The 18,168-nt window shown below is 35.2% G+C and overlaps 1 long non-coding RNA gene across 1 annotated transcript in view; it reads left to right on the top strand.

The window, feature by feature from the left end:
• Nucleotides 1-10,515: 10,515 nt before the first annotated feature.
• Nucleotides 10,516-18,168, top strand: part of LOC150020741 (uncharacterized) — a 69,421-nt gene continuing 61,768 nt past the window's right edge. The window contains exon 1 of the long non-coding RNA XR_016509861.1: nucleotides 10,516-10,803. This is a non-coding gene — a long non-coding RNA (uncharacterized LOC150020741). The remainder of the gene's footprint in view (nucleotides 10,804-18,168) is intronic.

The raw sequence follows: 18,168 nt of genomic DNA, 5'->3' as shown, positions 1-18,168 counted from the left end.
ATTTATAACGAGACATTAATAATTAATATGGCATATATGGAAAATAATCCCTTCAAGGAAATTAGAATTCTAAGTACTGAAGTTGTAAAAATTACTTACAGATATATATGTAAATGAGGTCTGTCCAGAAGGTATCCAACCATGTAATATGAAAAATAGAGATGTCTATTGAAGAAAATACAAGATAAAGAAACATTGTTCATAGGACAAGGCCTCAGTCCCCTTCAAAGTAGGTACCTTGAGACCTCACACTGTTTTCCCAATTGCCATCAGCTGCACCATCATATTTTTCTGAATTTTATCGATGGTCTGAAATCTCTGAATTAGCTTACCCTCTGAATACATATATATATATATATATGTTGACCAAGTCATTCAATTTGTAGGGCCCTGTTTCATCCTCTGTAAAAGGAAGGAGCAGCCTAAGTAAGCTCTCTCAGCATTTTAGTTTTTGGAAAAGGCAGAAGTAACAGGGCACCAAATCTGGGCTGTAATGAGGCTGAGTCACTTGGGTGATTTGATGTTTCCAAAAAAAAAAAAAAAACTCTGCATGAGATGCAATGCATGAGCGGGAGCATCATAGTGATGAAGCTGCCAATCACCATTTGCCCATAGCTGAGGCCTTCTGAATCATCCAAATAGTGTCCACGGAGGAATTATCAAGCTTAATGCAAAATTTGATGCAGATTCATTGCTCTATTTGCTCAGCAAATTTAAATGTGACAGCTTATTCAATGGCATCTACTACCTCCACTGACTAGTACAGTGAAGGTGTCATTGTTCATACATGCACATTCTAGTCCACTCTCCTTGGCTGCCAGGTTACATTGATGTCATGCAAACGATTCTCATTATATTAACAATGGCTGGACTTCTTCTGGACAGACCTTTGTATATATGTCTTAAATGAAATAAATTAAGTGTCAGAAAATGGAAGTTACATGTGAAAAAAAGGAAACTAGCCTGGCCTCAGTTTTCTTTTTTTTAAAATTAATGCCAGCAGGAAATGAAGCAACATCCAAATCATTATGAAGGAAGGGGTTGTACCTAGCAAAGTTCTTGTTTATGTAGGGCACTAGAAGACATTTTCAAATATGCAAAGATTCCAAAAATATAACACTTACTTGTACTACTTAAAAAAAAAGTAACCTACTGGAAGATGTGTAGTCAACTGAATATGACTACAATTTAAGACTTTAAGAATGTGAAAGTTATGGAATAAAAGATTGGTGACAAGCATTGATATTAGTTAAACATAGAAGTAGGTCAACAAATATCATAGGCTCCACATTCCGTGTCTATAGTGCAACAAAGCAAAGCAAAACCAAATAAACATGTAAAGAGCTCCCTGGGATAGGTCAAATGCCTTATAAGACATAATATCCTGTCATCCAATAATTTTTTTTCTGAGCTAGCCTAAAAAAAATCTAAGATATAAAGAATAAATATAGAAGTATGCGCCTCGCATTATTATTTATTATAGTAAAAATCTGGAAAAATAAACAATTGTAGAATGGCTACCCAATTACACATTGAAATAGGTAGAGAAAAAAGTATAAGGCAGAGTATGGTGTGAGGTATGCAGGCATCTGATCACAAAAGACTCTGACAGCGTGATGTTCCTGGATATGCAGAACTGCTGAGCCAGGCTGCCTTGACTTGCTTCCTTGGGGACAGCCCCATACCTGTTACACACGCTTAAAATCGGTGCTCTGGTAAAGAGTACGCAATAATCTTTCCTGCTTTTATTGATAGTAAATGCAAATACCGCTTGTAAAAATTTCCCTAACAATAAATTTAAATTGTTCCCGTGTTCCTTAGTTTCTTCCCAATTGTGTACATTCAATCCGTCTGGAAGGAAATCCAAAGAGATTGCTATTGAGTTCTTATCACAGAATCTTCACAAAGGCGAGAGTTCCAGATTGAATGGAATTGGCACACAGTTGGTGTCTAGTAAGTATTCATTCAAAATTATTTGAATATGTCTGACGAAGAGAGGGTTGTATCAGCAAAGTTTTGAGTAGCTCCAGAACTGTCATGATAAAGTATTGATTTTCAGAGGTTGGTTCACTTATTGCCCGATGCCCCTGTCTCTTTGGGAGGAATATTGCCTTTATCCTATTGGTGATGACTGTGGCTGTGTGACTTGTTATAGCCAATGCAATGCTGGTGAAATAAAACTAGCAGGGATTTGAAATGTACTTGAGAGTTTGCGTGTAGTATTTTGCCTTTTGACATGTAAATAGCATGCTTAGGTAGCCAGAACAGAAGGAATTAGAGAACCATGGAGTAAATCTGAACCTACTTTACAATTTGACACCACAGACATCCAAATAAGTCTAGATAAAGCAAACTACATCAACTTGCAGATGTGTGAACAGGAAATAAATGCTTATTACTGTACATAATTGAGTTTTGAGGTGGTTTCTTAGGTAAGATGTAATGGCAGTAGCTAACTGATACAGACTTGGAGACGAGACAGGAAAACTGTTACTCTGGAAAAAAAAAAACCCTCAAGAGTAATAGCCAAATGTATTCAGCTAATCAGAGAAGGAAACTAGAGGAAATTAAAAAAAAGGATTATTTAACAGTTGGGGGCTTAAAAGCTTGTAACAAAACCCTCCAAAAGTGGGAAGCAAAAGGTAAGACACATAAGGTCTATATTTCGACCAAGTCATTTAATTTGTACGGCCATCTGTTTCATCTTCTGTAAAAGGATGGGACAGCCTGGTTAAGGTCTCTCAGCATTGAAGTTTAAGCCTTTGAGATCACTTTAAATCTATTCAGGAAAATAAGCTTAGAAAAATATGCAGAAATAGATGTATTGGAGATTAAAAGGAAACCAAATTTCCATTACCTTTGATAACCCTGAATTTTACAGTCATTTTATATTGAAGTTACTAAAAAAAGACTTACAATATTATTCAACAACAAATCAATGCAATAAATAAATAAGATTCTATCTTAGTGTAAAAATTCATTTGAACAGATTAAGACTTTTTTGAGTAATATATATTTGATAAAATTCCACCCATTTCCTTTTAGCTCACTTCCTTGCTAAATGTCAAAGTAATATTTTAAGATATCCTTTATATATTTCTAGTTTCCCATGACAAAGAAACAATTTATCCTTCAACAGTCTAAGTGAAAATATACTTTAAAACATTTTTATTTAAAAAATCATAAAAGCAGATGATAAAATAGAAATTTTTTATTCAAATAATTACTCAGTGACAAATTTTATATTGTTATACAACTGAGGGTTTAGAAGTGATAGAGATTCTAAGAGATTTTGGAAGGCCATCTAGTTGATAATATTGAAACCACCTAATCTATTGAAGAGTACTGTAGACATAAGCTTGAGAATTTATGTCACAATATTAATCATATGTATTACCACAGATATGACAAACTGCCTTGCATTTTTATAGCAATTTGCTTTCAAAAGGCCACCTGATGATTTAATAGGGCTTTTTCCAAGAGTGATTATCTTCTGTTCAAAATGTGAATGAAAAGCACAAAACCTTAGTAAGATAGGTTTATGAACCAATAATTAGATTTTACAAGAGCACTAATGGTTTACTGTACATCAAATTTAATTACAGTAGTCCCTGTCTATATCACAGTTCACTTACTGTGGCCTCATGGTATCGTGGGTTTTTAAAAAATATTATATTTAATTATTTATCATGGATTTTTCACTATATCATGGGATTTTGCAGTACTGTATTTGTATGTTGTTAAAGTTACATAGGTTTAAGAGTGTAGAATATGTTTAAGAACATAAGAGGTGTTTATAAAAATGTGGAAAAGGTTAATAAGGGAGTGGGAAAGGTTAATAAGGGACTGGGAATGGTTTATAAGTGTGTGGGAAGGGTTTATAAAGCCTTAAAAAATACATAAATGCTAGGATTTTCACCTATGGCCAGGAGGGTCTAGAACATAATACCCATGATAAGTGAGGGAATACTGTACATTCTACCCAGCTTAAAACTTACTTGTCAATGGTAAATAATTTAAAGAATTTAAATGTTGCCCAAACTCAAGTTAAAATTTTTATTTGGTGTTTAAGTATATTTTACATGCTTCTAATTAACAGAAAGTATTAGAAAGAAAATTAAACTCATCCAATTACATTTTATCCATAAATGCACTCATATTGATAGTTTTTCAATACTTCTGTATTGCTGGCTTTAATGCCTAAGAACCATGATGTTCAAGTTTTATTTTTATAAGCATAATTTTTATTTCTTATGACCTTTAGTTAATCTTGTTTCCTTTTTATATTTAAAGAGATTTTGTCAGTTACAAACTATTTGGTTGTTTCTCTGTTTCACAGTTTATTTACTCTTTTGCAATGAAGAATAAGGAAAAACTTTTAATTATAAATTAGAAAAAATAATTACCAGAATTTTATGATTCAGAATCACTTAGTATTTTAAAGAATAAAATCATGGCTTCAATATGAGCAATAAAAATGAGATGTGTGTATTTGAATAACAGAAATTATGGTTGTAAAATATAATTTAGAGGGGAAAAAGAAAGCATGCTTATACAAAATAACTCCATTTCACCAAAAATTCTTCTTTCAACAAATATGTTCTATAATGAGTGAACTCTAGAGAATTGTCAGCTATTATATAGAAAACCAATAAAGTGCACATGAAATAAGCTCTAGTCTTAAATCTTAGGGGCATGAAGTTGTAACTATAATGTGGGAGAACTGGAATCCAGAGAAATCTAAAATTATATGCCATGTATTAGCGATGTTCAGAACATTTATTTTTAAGACTAAATTTTAACTTATTTTACTCTAAACTCTTCAGGGGGTAGTCTACTTCATGAAGAAATATCCAAAAATGAATATGGGAAAAGTAAAACAATAAAATATATGTTGTTCTTAAGTGTATATTGATTATTTAGAGAAGTAACCATAATACAAGGCTGAGCAATCTAAATGCCATTAGAGTACAAAACAATTCTACCTACATTAAAAAGATGAGAGATAGCTGAAAAAATAAACATTTATTGAATATATTTATTTATAGTCTCCAATGTACCAGATGTTGTACAAGGTTTTTAGCAGACCATAAAGATAAAGAAATACAGTTTCTGTTCCCCAGGGCTCAAAATCCAGAAGGAAAGATAAGATATGAAACATCCCCATGCCTGTCTGTGAGTTCAAGAGTGGCTGAACTGTATCTTGTTTGTCTTTGCAGCCAAGTGATGAGTGGATGCTCACTATATGTTGAATTCATAATTCTAAGAACTCAGTCAATGATCTGTGTTCAGATACTTATAATAAAACAAACCAAGGCATTTCACTTTTTCTTTCTTATTTAATCTTTGCACCAACTCTCTGAGGTAGCAACTAGCAAATGCGGAAACTGAGGGTTAGAGAAGTTAGGTAAATTGTCCAAAGTTACACAGCTAGTGTGTGGTACTGTGCATCCAGAATTCAAGATGTTAATCATTTTTTTCACATTATCATTCAGTGATACAAGCTGTGAAAAGACATAGCTAGATTGTTGTATGGGGCAAAGGAAAAATTACTCCAGTTAGGGAAATCAATGGAGCCATCCTACAGTGCCTGTAGGTGGCTGACTGGGACTGTAAGATGGAGACAACTCTGAGGTCCAGGAGCAGGATCCAGACCTGCCCTCTTCAGTAACTACAAGCACATTCAGAAATTTAAATTAAAGTAACACCATACCTTGGCCATTGTTAAAAAAAAAAAAAAATGCTGCAATAAATATAGGGGTGCATATACCTTTTCAAATTAATGTTTTTGTTGTCTTTGGATAAATACCCAGAAGTAGAATTGCTAGGTCAAATGATAGATCTATTTTTATATTTTGGGGAAATCTCAATATTGTTTTCCACAGTGGCTGCATCAATTTGACGTCCCACCAACAATTCACAATGGTTCCCTTTTCTCCACATTTTACCAGCCCATGTTATTATATACCTGAAACTAATATAACTAATGTAACATTGTATAACAGCTATACTTAAATTTTTAAAAATTAAATTAATTAACATCAAATAAAATTAAGAATTCTTCAGTTGGTCTAGCCACATATCAAGGATACAAAAACCACCTGTGGCTTCTGGCTACCATACTGGTCAACAGAGAATTGTAAAACATTTCCATTCTCAAGTGCTGTCAGAGAGCGCCATTCTGGACCAAAGGAACTATAGTTATTGTCAGTGAGAACAGAGAAAAGTTCAGGTATTTTCAGAGAAGATTGGAGTGCTGAACTTGGTGAGACCAGGAGGTCCATATCAGTGTGTAGGACATGATAAGTAAGTGCCAGATGTATGTTGGATGGTCTTCAGTGCTGGAGAGAATCATTTATATGAATTTGTTTCTCATTAGAAACATTGCGAATTTCTCATCAAGGAGGTGATATTATTGGATTTGTTCTTTAGAATAATTTTTTGGGAAGTACTCATAGAACTCGTTGAAATAGTGAGTTGATGGTTTGGGAAACTGGTTATGAGACTACTGAGTTTGGAATGGAAAAGCTGGAGAGAATGTGAGAGATTTGAGTTAGAACCTCTATGAGTTGACATTATGAGGAAAAAGGGGAAAAGAAGTCTAAGTAATTGGGATGGTAGTAGCATAACCAGAAATACAGAATCCAGGAGACAGAATGAGTTTGTTTGAAAGAAAAGAGACTACGTTCAATTTTGAACGTGTTGAGTCAAGGTTCTTGTGAGCTGTCTATCTGGAAACACTAGGGCAATTTTCCAAACATTTTCCTGATCTTCACATAAAAAATAAATGGCTGGTCTGTGAAAATAAGGGTTATTGACATCAAAGAAGTCATCACTAGCAAGAGACTCATTTCCCAAATGGCAAGAATAGAGTCCAAAATGGTACCAAATTAAAGAGCTGCAGAGTCAGATATAACAGTTGAAGTCCAGAGTTAGGGACAAGACTGAAACAGTCTAATTTATCTCCATGGCTTTGGAAAATTGTATACCTTTTAACATACTTGTGGGTTTAACATCATTTCTCAAATAGCTGCTGCTAGAGAAGTCTCTAACAGCACCAATTTCAGATTGTTTGCTACTGGTTTACATGTTTATGATAGTGGGGCAATGCCTGTGTATGAAGAGTTATGAGAAATTTGTGTAGGAGTCTCTTAAGCTCTACTACGCACCTTTATACATGATATAAACTATTCATATGTTTTATCTGTAGTAAGTATTCCAAACTCTCAATCCCATTGTTTCAAATATCACAGAGAATCCTGAGGCTCCCTTCACCTTGGTATTGATAGATCCCAGGATCCCTGGAGTGACTCTTTCACAGGAGTTTTTCTGATTGCCTTTTAGGTTTTCTTACTGTAACTGGCAATGGAGAGAGAAACCCAACAATGCAATTTAAAAGAGAAAAAATAACAAAGATTGTAAAATAGAGTTTTATGTATTTGTCCAGCTTAGTGAATAAAGATAGGAAGACATAAAGATCTTTCTCTCTTTGAGGAGAAATTTCAGTGTTTGTCACAGACTAAGACAACATACTTTTGACAACCAGGATTTTGGCGAACAAAAGAATGTAAGATAAAAAGATTAGTACTAACTCAGAATTTTGAGGTTTCACACAGTAGATTCCTGAACTTAAGGCACTTTTTCTATCAAACTTCATCCTGTGTTATTGAACTCATAAATGCTGTTTGTTTGTTTTTTCAGGGATTTTGTTGCTTTAAAAAGTTAAAGCCTTGTAACTTATACACTTCCCAAGTTCGTAATTACTAAAAAGCCCTTGAAACTCCTTCAGTTAGAGAATTTGTGATGAGTCAACTCGTGATCCCCTCCTATGAGATAGGTTGAATTCAAAGGGAAGGGAGCCAGTGCGGGGGCGGGCATGAGAGGTTTTGTAAACAACCTGTAGGAGAGTCAGAATTGAAATTCATACCTTCCAAATCTCAGTGACAGTTTCCACAGAAAAAAAGCAGGGTTGGCTTTCCAGCAAATAGGAGACAATTAATAATATGATACCTTGATCATAGTGAGAATTGCCAATACTCACAAAAGGATATGGTGTTTTACACAGCAACTATTATTCGGTAAAAGATGATTCTTCCCAGTGATCATGGTTGTGTGACAAGCAGGCCACAGATCAGCTAAGATTAAGTGAAAGTGGTTATGTCACTGTTTCAGCAGCTGTGGTTTAAAATACACACCCATTGCAAATCTAATGCGGCATCTATCCAATGCCAAACATCCGAAGGAAAAGTGAATACATTTTACACTCATCCCAGTATGTTATCGACACTCTGTCAAACATACATGTTCCTGAAAGGAATATTTTTCATTTAAATGATGGAGAAAAAAGAACTCTTCTATCTTTAATACTTTGGTCTAAAGATGAATTTTTCACTTCTCTCCTTAATTCTAGCAATGCAGTTACTGAAAACTGAAAGCTAGAACTTACAGAATTGCTATAAAAATTGGTCTGTATATTTCTATTGGCACAATATGTAATCGAAATGTTGTTTCCTTGACTGTAAACTCTGCATTATAGTATTGAGAGATAACAGTAAATATGTCATAAAAGCAAAGATAAACAATTACAGTAACACGGTAAATTTAGTTCAGGGTCAAGAGTTCATGTGTAATGCTTATGTTGCAAATTATAAGGAATATAACCTAAGCTTCCTCTAGAAAAATTCAGCAACAATTTTTTATTTTTACGTGATTTTTTTATTTTTAAAGTATATTTTATTGATTATGCTGTTACAGTTGTCCAATTTTTTACACACTTTGCTCCAGCAATCCCCCCCTTAGTTCATGTCCATGGGTCATGCATATAAATTCTTTGGCTTCACCCTTTCCTGTACTATTTTTAACATCCCCCTGCCTATTTTTTTTCCCTACTAATTATGCTCCTTGATCCCTGAACCATTTTTCCCTTTCTCCCTCTTCCTCCTCCCAGCTGATAACCTCCCAATGATACTCATACCTATGATTCTGTTCCTATTATGATTGTTTGCTTATAGTTTCTTTTTGTTTTTATTTTTTAGATTCAGTTGTTGATAGTTGTGAATGTGTTGCCATTTTAATTTCAAAGTTTTGATCTTTTTCTTTTTCTTAAATAAGTCCCTTTAACATTTCATATAATAAGGGCTTGGTCGTGATGAACTCCTTTAGCTTCACCTTGTATGGGAAGCACTTTATCTGCCCTTCCATTCTAAATGATAGCTTTGCTAAACAGACTAATCTTGGTTGCAGGCCCTTGCTTTTCATCACTTTGAATACATACTTCTTGCCAGCCTCTTCTTGGCTGCAAAATTTGTTTTGAAAAATCAGCTGATAGTCTTATAGGAACTCCTTTTTAGGTAACTCTCTGCTTTTGTCTTGCTGTTTTCAAGATTCTCTCTTTGTCTTTAGCCTTTGACATTTTAATTATGATGTATCTTGGTATGGTCCTCCTTTTTGGGTCTATCTTGTTTGGGAGTCTCTGTTCTTTCTGGACTTTTATGTCTGTTTTCTTTGCCAAATTAGGGAAATTTTCCTTCATTATTTTTTCAAATAAGTTTTCAATCCCTTGCTCTTCTTCTTTAACCCTATGATTTGGATGTTGGTATGTTTAAAGTTGTCCCAGAGGTTTCTAAGCCTCTCCTCATTTTTTTCTTTTTTGTATTCTTATTTCCCCTTTCTATTCTTGGTGTCTTTTTATTTCTCCTGTTATTCCAAATATTTTATTTGAATCCTGAGTTCCTTCTGACCACTGTTGGTTCCCTGTATATTTTCCTTTATTTCACTTTGTATAATCTTTACTTCTTTCTTCATTTTGTGGCCACACTCAATAATTTCTCTGAGCCTGTTGATCACCAGTGTTTTGAACTCTGTATCTGACAGGTTGGCTATCTCCATTTCATTTAGTTATTTTTCTGGGCTTTTGTTCTGTTCTTTCATTTGGGCCATATTTCTTTGCCTCCTCTATTTGGCAGCCTCCCTGTGTTTGTTTCTGTGTCTTGGTAGTATGACCTCATATAGTAGCTATTCTGTAGGGTCCAGCAGCAGAGACTTCTATTTCACCCAAGCTAAGTACCTGAGGTGCACCCTTCATGTGGGCTGAATACATTCTCCTTTTGTAACTGAACATTGGTTGCTGTTGGCAGATCAATGAGAGGGATTTACCCAGGCCATTCAGCTGCAGGAACTGGCTGTGCCCACTGACCACCAACCTCTGTCCTCCATGGAAGATCAGCTGTGCAGGGGCAGGGTGGTGGTTCTCTGACATGGCCTGTAGCTGTCCACTGGTTGTGCTGGCCCTGGGGTTTTCTAAGTGGTGCAGGCCAAGGTCTATCCCCACCTGTATTTTGCCTGGGGCACTCTGCCTGAGCTATAAAGAAATCTGAGATGGCTGCTACTTGTTTTGGGCTTGGAGATTCCCAAGTGAAGCCAAGGAGTAAATTTAGGCTGGCTGCTGGTAGTGCTGGGTGTTGAGCTCACTGAGTACAACTGTTGCTTGTTTGAGAGGATTTAGGAAGTTGTGAAGCTTGAGCCAAGACTAGCCATTTACATAGAAGAGTAGCTTGGGTGGGCCCATAAGTTGGGTGGGGCAGAGTCTCTGGGAATTTTCAAGGTGGGTCAAACAGTGTTAACCAGGTTGATGGAGTCTCAGATATAGCACCAGCTTGCCGGCTCTGAGGGGGAATGGTTTAGAAAAGGGATAATGGCCTCTTCTTGTCTTGATGACAGACACTTCAGTTTCTCCCTGTATACCACTGGTGCCTTTCAAGCTGCTATCCTGTGCTGGAGCTCAGAGGGAGTGAGTATGAGCAGGTGAGTCTGTGTATAGTTTTTTTTTTTTAATGAACTGCTTGGGACTCCAGCAGTTTCTTCCACTGACTCAATCCCCACTGATTTTTTTGAAGCCTGAAGTTGTGGGGACTTATCTTCTTGGCACTGAAACCCTGGGCTGGGGGACCTAGTGTGGGGCTGGGACTCCTCATTCTTGAGATACCCCTCCTGAATTTTTATCCACATATGGATGTGGGACCAGCCTGTGCCTCATCTTTGTGCTTCCTACCCATCTCAGTGGATATGGTTTATTTAATTCAGTAGTTGTCAGACTTCCATTCAACTCGATTTCTGATTGTTCTGGCTGATGGTTGTTCTGTACTTCAATTGTAATTTTGATGTGGGTGTGTGAAGAGGGGAGCCATGCTTGCTTACACTGCCATCTTGATGGGCTGCTCTATAATGTGTTTTGCCAGCTATAAACAAGGGAGTAAATTAGGCATCAACTGACACATCTTGAAATGCTCACAGTATTTTGTTTTGTTTGTCAAAAACCAGTCAGATTAATCAACTTTGAGTTCCTCCAAATTATTATTTCAGCTATGTTTCCAAATTAAAATTCATTAGGAAGGGGCTAATTTGTATATGGTAAAATCATATTTAATTACCTGTATGCCTGTTACTTTAATAGTCTTGATTTTTTATAAGGCCCTTTTGTATAGTGATTAAGAGGGCATTATCTAGAATAAAAATGTTCTTTTAATTACTAACAGTGAATCTTAGTCAAGTTATTTAATTATGCCTGTGTTTTTCTATCTACAAAAGGAACATAATAAAAGTACTTAACTCATAGGGATGTTGTAGCATGTAACTAATTGGATGTTAGTTAACATACATAAAGCCCTTAGAATAAGTGTCTACCACATATATTATTACAGTTTTATCTTTTATCCTACAAATAACTAGCATCCAATACATGGACAAAAAATATAAGAGAAAAGATTATAACAAGTTAAAACTTTGCTAGTAATAAAATAAAAGTCCTATGGAATATACCTTTTTTTAAATGTTAAGATTTCAAGAAAGTTCTCTTTCAAAAGGAGCATTAGATTAATCATTTAAATAACTTAAGACTAACAAATCTCTCTTGTAACTACTTATTCACTAAAAACTTTATTCACATTTTAAGATTTTTACATTCACAATTTATCAAGACTAAGTTAAGCTGACTTACATGGGAGTTGCTATGATATTATAAAGCCAGTCAGATGAAGAATATTTATTTATATTCTTGCATTCTCACTGTAAATGAAGCAGTAGATAATATCCAAACTTTTCATTAGATATTATAATTGCAAAAATGTACCCTGGGTAATTAATATTCACAGAAAACTCTTAAAACCTTATTTGTCTTTTCTGTTTCCAAGTTTTAGATTTATTTTTGGTTGGAACTGCAAACTAAAAACAAAGATATAGCTACTTCTCTGTTTTTTACTTTCTTACCATATCCTTTATTAGTGAACATAGAAATGACCAAAATCAGGAAGAAAAACTATATGAGGTTTCAGTGGTGTATTTCAATGGAATGATCTCTGAACTAGATTTAGTTGGTTTTTGAAAACAAAAAGTTTGGGCTGACACAGACCTCAGGTGAGTGTCGGCTATGCCATTTTATGTTATTTAAACATTATAAACCTTAGTTCTCTTCTATGTCAAATAAAGATAGTAGTATATACAATATATGATATTTGAGATTGCAATTAGATAATACATAAAAATGCATAGTATGCTCCTGGCATAAATAGTTCAATAAATGTACTCTGCAATAGTGATAGTGATAGTGATCCTGCTGCTGCTGCTGCTGATGTTTATGGTTATAGTTCTGCTCCATTAATACTTTGGTCTTTTATCACTGGTGGGTTTACCTATTCTAATGTTTCTTCTGCTTCTATAAGTCTCCTTTGTCCTTTAAAGAGTCTTTGTCTAGGTACTCCATTTAAATACATATTCTTCAAGGATCCACTACTTTCCACTCCATTTCTCATAATGCAATCTCTCCCAACATAACTGTAATTCTTTACATCGTTAGATATTTCTTCTGACTAATTGTCCCAAGGCCTTTTCTCTGGCCCTGACTTATTTCTTGAGTTCCTGTTCTGGTTGGCAAACTTCATGGGATATCTGTGACCCCTGCTGCCAGTGATGTGCTGATAAACTTGCCCTCAAATAAAAGCAATTTGTAGCATTTTCCAGTTTTCTTTAGTGTAAATGTGAGGGGGCCCCCAAAACCTGGAATTTATAAAAATTGCATATTTTTTCTTACACGTTTAAACTTCAGTCTCCTTCAAAGTACTCTCCATCTGATGCAACACGCCTATTGAGACATTTTTACCACTACTCAAAACAGTTTTTGAACTCATCAATTTTGATGCCTTTTAGTGCTCCTGCCTTTTTTTCTTTTACCTCTTCCACATCAGCAAAATGTTTCCCTTTGAGGATTTCTTTCATCTGGGGAAACAAAAAAAGTTGCTTGGAGTGAGATTTAGTGAATAGAGAGGGTGGGGAATGCGTATCATGCCTTTTTGGGTCAAAAACTGCTGAATACTCAGCATTGTATGGGCAGGTCCCTTCGTAAATCATTCATCATGAAATGTGCAGACACTGAAAGAGTCTTCGAAAAAAAAAAAATTCACTGAAGCTGAATGCAGCCTCTCACAACAATGCCAGCTGGTACACTGATACAGATGGGTTCCTAGAACACTCATCTGGAACACTCACCTAGAACACTCACCTAGTGAGGGAAGCCTGTACTACAAGGGGCCCATCCTCCATAAAATAATCCCATTTTATGAGAGGGTTCCCCTTCTTATACTCACCGTGGCCTATTTCAAGCTACAATCTCAACAACACTCAATGCAGAGTTGGGACAGAAGCACATCCTGGCTCTGACATAGCACAGGACTGTCCATAACTTGTTTGTAATTTGTAATGTCCCAAACCAAATTCATTATCTTGGCTCCAATCCTTCACCAGTTTCTCAAGGCTAGAAAGATTGGAATCAGCCTTAATGGAATCTGTGGTATTCCTCAACTGCCTTTTTCATACCCCTGCACCTTAGCTGTGCTACACTGGCTCAGACTGGACTATCTCTCTCACATACTTGTGGAAATTCCTCTTCAAGCCTGAGCTCAAATGTTGAATCCTTTGATAGACCTTCCTTATCTGATTCTCCAATTAAAGGTAATTGCTACTTCCTCTGTATTCAAACTATGCAGCTTTTCCATTAGACAGAAATACCTAAAGTTGGTTCATTAAAAGCAAACCCAGATCTTTCACGTGGGCAATGCAGTAGTGTGGGAATTTAGGTTCGAAGTTCTGAGGTCTGGTCTGCAGTCCTTCACCTTCCTCTCGGAAGGGTTTAGTGTGGGTTACGGCCAGCAGTACGGGGACCTCAAAAGGGATCCTCTTCCCTTAACATTTTGGTCTGAAGGTGGATTTTTTACTTCCCCTGTCCACACAGTCAAATGAATATTGGAACTTTATAACAAAGCATTCAAACTCAAGAGAAGCAGGAAAGAAATAAAGTGTGTTGTGTGTAATCAGATGTTGTGACTCATTCCAGCACGAAGGTTTGAGTTTATTAATAAAGTTAATCTTTCAAATAGCATTTATTTATTTTTTGTTATGCTAACTGTATTCTTCACTAAATTCAGTATAAACTTGTATCTGCTAGAATAACATTTTACTCATCTCTAAATTGCCCATACTGACTAGCAATGTATTATATACATACATAATTTAACAATTTGTGAGCATAATTTATGAATACATGACATGAGAACTTTGATTTCAAAGTATGACTTCAGTAAATTGTGACAGGTAACAACATATAAAATGCCACTATCTTGAGGAACCCTCCCATAGGTAAACATTTGTGAGTGACCTGAAATGTCATATAATAAATAATCATTTTATTTTTGTTTCTATTTTTCTTGTGAAGAAAAAGTAGATAAAGTACACTGTCTAAAACATATCATCACTTATTAGTGGGCAATATCTCAACTTTTTGCCTTTCTTTGTCCATCAGGAAGAATGAGAACCATCATTTTGTTACTTCGTTCTAAATTAGCAGGCAATTACTTCTGAAGAGCCCAACCTCAGAATGACTTTAGGATTAAAGAAGTATTTGTTCTTGGAATCTTATTTCAAAACATCTGAAAGCTTTAACCATATATTTTTCTTAACCGCAGAGCCTTGGACCTCTGGAACAAAAGAGGAAGAGAAATTGTGACAAGAACTGAGACTAAGTCTTAACCTAGAACAGAAACTGACCAGTCAGGGATGGATGTGCTTTGTTTAGCCTTGTTGAGACTTGCTACTCACTGAATAAACATTCCCATTCTATCCGTCAGACCCACCCATTTCGGTCTGGTAGAAATCAGTGAATCGCGTTGAATCCTGAGTAGGCCACTGTGATCTTTACCTTTTTAAGGTCTATCTGTTGATTTCTGCCTCTTATTACCTTTTCCTTGCCCTCTGCCTGTTTGCCTCACATCAGTGTCTCCTAGGCATCTGGGTAGGAAAATAAGTTTAGAAGGAAATTTGTGATTAAGAAGTATTTTGAAAATAATTAGGCTAGAATTCAGGAGACATAGTTTGGTTCTAGTTCTTACTGGTTTTATTAGCTGTTTGAATTGGAATGAATCCCACTATGTTTCTGGATATAATTTATAAAATTATTGAATTAGAATAAATATTATTCATGAGTTTTTACTATTATCATACATCATGATTCTATATAGGTTGCTTTTTGTTAATAGACTGTTGACATCTACAATGCACGAGTAAGCGCAGAAGTACATATGAAAGTACAATAATGTGAGAGCACAATACCAAGAAATTAACAGGATGAAAACAGTTCATGGTGTGTATGTTAGTTTGGATTTTTCCAGAAGGAGATTCTAAGATAAAGATTTGAATGCAAATAGTTTGAGATGAACATGAGACACCAGCAAGGCAGTGGTACAAAGAAGGAAAGGAAAGCAACTAGGAAAAAACTACATTATTTAGCCTACTTCTCCACTGGGTAACTAGATCTAATCCCTTGAAAAATCTCTGGGAAATAGTACAAGACACAGGTATAAATGATCCCACCTGAAGGTCCAGGGGACTGGCTATAGGACTGTAGAGGGTGGATGTTAAACTCTCCGTACTTTGGATCCCTGTCAGTGTGTAGGTAGGCACAGTTGAGATGGGGCACAGAAATATGGATACTGGCAGCAGGGAGTCAGAGCACACAGAAAGGTGAGAGGAGGTGGTCAGAGCACTGACAGAGTCTGTGTCCATAGAGCACCTAATATTTTTAGGTAAATCACTCTTTTTTATAAAAATCAAATATATTTACCATAAACAATTTAAGTAAGTTAGAAAAGTGAAAATGACATAAATATTTAAAAATTGATTCAAACTTAACCTGTTGGTAGTAAACTTTGTTACATTTAGATGAACATCATTCCCATTAAGTGTGGGCGGTATGTGTATAAATGGTGGGATGAAGATTCGGTGAATTCTTTCTTTCAGGAAAAGTTCCTTCTACCTTTTCTTTGGTCAGATTCCTCATTGCAGGAATGCTGTGTATTCTTATGTTAGATTCTGCTTGTCTTCTATATCTGTTAGCTCTTCCGTGATTACTTCACATTTTTTGCCTTTTTCATGTGCATTTACAAAGTTCTCTCAAACCTTTCTTTCAGGTCAATATTTTGAGTTTTAGTGAGGTCAATTTTTACTTTACCTTCTTTCTGTGATTATGTTTATAGTCTTCTTTTGTTTTCCTAAATCTACACCTCCCTCTTTTCCTGTTTTTATTGTCCATCATTTTATCTTTGAATACTTGAATTCATGTTCCTATTAAGGTGAAATCATCATGATAAATTTTCTTGTGCTTTGAAGTATACTTCCTTTAACATTGGATTTTTTATTTTTCCTTTGAAAGTTACATTTCTTTCTTGCTTGCTTTTTCCTCATCTGCATATTTTCTTATATCTTGCTGCAACATTTTTACATATTCACCTTGCATATTTCCTTTTCACATTGTTCGTAATTGAGCAGTCCTAATCAGACATTTGTTTCTGATGTAATGTGAATACACTTGTGATTCTTCTAGTATAGCTGAATCAAGTTTTTTTTGCCCTTTTATTATTTGAAAGATACAGTAGTCCCTCTCTATATAGTGGTTCACTTATTGCGGCCTCACTGTATCACGAGATTTTTTTAAAATGTTTAATTATTTATCACGAATTTTTCACTATATCAAGGGATTTTGCGGTACTGTATACATATGTTGTAAAAGTTACATAGGTTTAAGAGTGTAGAATAAATGTAAGGTTCCTACTTCGCGGGGGGTGGGGGGGCGAGGTCTAGAATGTAATACCTGCGATAAGTGAGGGAATACTGTATTTTGTTTTTTATCCATTTTCAGTAGATGGATAGAATGGCAAAGGTGGGGGTTATATTAAGAACTAATATCCTGCCTTTCCAATAATAACATGGCTCTCATCTCTCTTCTGAGATTTTGTTAAATATCCTATGGGAGAAATCAAACCACCTCATTTGGTAACTCACAGTGATATGGTGGCTATACTTGGATTTTGTACTATTTCCTCAATTCAATGTATTTACCTCACATTTCTAAGTTAGTAATAGTTCAGCCTCTTAGCTTCAGGACAGAAGGAAAATGTTAATGTGTCAGTTAAAAATCAGGAAAAGCTTAGCAACTGATATTTTTCAAGCTACATTTTCAGATGAAAGAATACTCAACAATTGACTATAATAATTTACTTACATTGAGATTACAGATATATGGGTTATTATGTCATCCATGATGGTGCAAATATTTGGGTGAACCAATTAGGCTTCTTTTAAATCTTCATGACAGGGCGAAACCATTTGCTATGCTCCTATTTGAAGGCTTTTTCTGTGTTTCTGTCATACTGTTTTAGAATTGATCTTCATTCAATCAGTCAGTATCCAGCCCTATTAGTGAGCAGTACTAATAAATTATACGACAATAATATTTGAAAAATATACTTACAATATATAGAAAACATTTCTGTATTGGAGCAGAGGCTAAACTATCTGGCTTTATGATAATTTTTAATTTATTTTATGATTCTAAATAGGTATATTGTGATCTAAATTATGTAATGTAGAAACAGGACAATTAACTGTGACCCCATGACTGTTATCAAATTAGATAAACTTAGTAGTAAACTAAGTATCAGTTAGAACCCACAGCAGATGGGAAAAAAAAAATCATTGAATAATATTTAATGAGAAAAACAAGAAAAGCAACAATGAACCATAAAGCACCTTTACTAAGGATCTAAGAAGTGGCATGGTCTTACTACC

This window comes from Furipterus horrens, unplaced genomic scaffold, assembly GCF_987537825.1.
Source record: "Furipterus horrens unplaced genomic scaffold, mFurHor1.1.pri manual_scaffold_1, whole genome shotgun sequence".
Classification (NCBI taxonomy): Eukaryota; Metazoa; Chordata; class Mammalia; order Chiroptera; family Furipteridae; genus Furipterus; species Furipterus horrens.
The sequence above is the reverse complement of the archived record's forward strand: the minus strand, read 5'-3'. Positions and strand labels throughout refer to the sequence as shown.